This window comes from Garra rufa, chromosome 25 (assembly GCF_049309525.1).
Source record: "Garra rufa chromosome 25, GarRuf1.0, whole genome shotgun sequence".
Taxonomy (NCBI): Eukaryota; Metazoa; Chordata; class Actinopteri; order Cypriniformes; family Cyprinidae; genus Garra; species Garra rufa.
Window position 1 is genome coordinate 8,611,187 of NC_133385.1, and position 2,916 is coordinate 8,614,102.

Consider the following 2,916-nt stretch of genomic DNA (forward strand, 5'->3'; position numbering starts at 1 on the left):
TGACATCTAGCGGTGACCAGCCAAATGATGTTTACCAGAGCCGTTGAGAAACAGAGTTGCGAACTCCCATAGGCTTCCGTAGGAACTGAGGAATGTGGAAGTAAAGCGTGTCAATAGTTCCAAACAACCAATAGCTCCAGCATTGAAGGCTTCTCAAGCACAGTCGCTGGTAAATTAAAGAAATTACTGCATTTTTTATATTTTAACGCATCAGTTGACCTCTCGAAAAGCTGGCCAGTAGTGGTATTTTATGAAGTACTGTAATTGCAGTTAGATAACGCGAGAAACACCGTGATAGCGACCATAACCAGATACTAGTTGTCATATTTGTAAGTTTTTAGTCTTTCTGCAATCGTAGGAGGTTGAATGAGTTTCAGTGAAGGCTGCATTCAAGAAATACGATAAAAATGTATACCGAATGCAATTGGTTGCCTTGTGGTTTTAAAACACTATTTTCATCTTTTCTATTATGTTAAATGCCATATTTGCTTGCCTTTTATAATATTCACTTATGTTGTATATTTGAATATCATAAAATAACACGAGTAAATTACTTTTTTTATTTAACATTAAATCGTTATATCGAAACATATATAAAAAAGTGTTTGATCATGTCCAAATCCACATTCAAATGTATTTATCCTTAAATATTACACTAACTGTAATATAAGTACTATATTTCAAAATGTTATCTTTTAAAAGGTCAGGATCATTATTGCACATACATACTGTATTATTTAGTACAAAAAAACTCCTCAAAATATTAACTAAATAGAACTGAACTATATATTACAATTATTTAATTGAATAAAAGTTACACTTAAGGTGTTTGGTCACATTTTACTGCCAAAGAGTATGAGAACATATAAATTATGTCTCTTTATCACTCCCCAGAATAAAATGCGATTGTAAAGCGTATTCAGAGTAGTTATCAATACACAATCAAATTAGTCGAAATTGCTGCAAATATAGTAAAACTGCTGTCTATCCAACTGAAACCCATTCAAACACATTGACAGCGCGGAGCTGCTTAGAACGTTTGAGGAGCTCCATTAACCACGTGACCGCGCAGCGGCGAGATCAAAACGTGTCGCAACTCTGTTTCTCAACGGCTCTGGCCGTGACGTCGCCTACGTTTGTTCTACGTCACTACGTTCCCGTGATGCACCACGAAAGAACGTGAGGATATATTTTTTCAATTGTATTTTTTTTACTTATTTCTACTTTTTTAAACACAGAACCAGACTGATGTGCGTACTCGTGTCGTCCTCGTTTTTCGATTGCTCAGCTTGTCGTGAGAGTCATCTGGTTACCGTCTCTGTGAAGTGAGGTGTGTTTGGAGTAGTGCTGACAGTAGTAAACTAGATATTCAGCTTTGCGCAGTGGCAGTATCGTAGCCTATGAGGTTTATCCGAGGCGCGATTATTGCTAATTGAAAACTTTACCCAATACCCCGCTATGACGACTTGAAATATAGTCGGCATTGGCAATTTTTGACGGTCTTTACGGAGACTGGTTATGTTGTGAAATATAGAATTTAGTTGTTAAGAGTTATTTATTTCTTGTTTGAAGACTATGACATCTATGAATTGGTGGAGCTGTGATGTCGCTATACTGGCAAATCGGCTGTTAACATCAAACTGATACTGCCTCCCAACTCGCATACTATGTTCTGAGCAATATATGAAAATTAAAGTAATGTGTCCTAAATAGTAATATGATTACAAAAGCATACCAAAGATTCCCAGATGGTGTACTACCAAAGACTATAGAATACCCGTACTACTTAACTTCAGAATTCTAAGTGCGGATCAATAATGCACACTAAAGGCTAACATCGCGCGGGGAACGAAGATTCGATTAGAACTACAAACACGCATAAAAAGTATTAAGAAACTACAAAAATGGCGGGATATGCGCGGCCAACGGACAGGTAGAGGAAGGGGTTTGAGTGATAAATAATCAATGTATAACCTGATAAAAATATGTTTTTAATGTTATCCGCGTTATATTTCATGTGCAGCAACATTATGAACTTTTATAATGATAAGTTTGGTCATTAAAGTTTAAATGCATATTTATGCAAACACAAGAGCAGAGTTCTCGGCATGAAAGACTCGTGAAAGAACGTGCCTCTTCATTTCTTTCTAATACAGTAGAAAATTAAATTAAACGAAAGGGCAGGGCAGTTTAAACAGTGACAGGATTCAGGGAACTAAGCAACAGAGCGTCCGTTATAGACACACACACACACACACACACACACACACACACACACACACACATGTTTGTTTTTGTGAATTGTGGGGACATTCCATAGACGTAATGGTTTTTATACTGTACAAACGATATTTGCTATCACCCTACACCTTCCCTACACCTAAACCTAGCCCTCACAGGAGACTGTGCATATCTTTACATTCTCAAAAAAACGTATTCTGTATGATTTATAAGCCTTTTGAAAAGTGGGGACATGGGCAATGTCCTCATAAGTCACCCTCTCCTTGTAATACCTATGTCATACCCATGTTATTACACCAATTTGTGTCCTGATATGTCACAAAAACAAACACACACACACACACACACACACACACACACACACACACTATAATATGCCGTTAAACTCCATAGAACTCTATGTAAAACTAAGCTTTTTTTTTGCAAAGGCCTATCTAAAGGGTTAATGGGGCCAACTGATAATCAACAGTACAATTTACAAATTTGACCCCTTCCCAACAGGGAAAACCACAAACAATCAAGAATTCAGCATTATATGGTGTCATGGCTTTGCAATCAAAAAATGTGGTTATAATGGAAGTCAATGGGGCAAAAACAGCCACAAACAATAAATGAGGGAGAAAAAAAGAAAATCTGATGCTGCGCCAAAACTAACAATGCATGAAAGCCAATGTT

General features: G+C 36.9%; 1 non-coding gene across 1 annotated transcript; it reads left to right on the forward strand.

Moving 5' to 3' along the window:
- Positions 1–1,371: 1,371 nt before the first annotated feature.
- LOC141302219 (U4 spliceosomal RNA) lies at positions 1,372–1,512 on the forward strand. The gene has a single exon (XR_012342326.1). It is a non-coding gene; the product is annotated as a U4 spliceosomal RNA (small nuclear RNA).
- Positions 1,513–2,916: the final 1,404 nt, after the last annotated feature.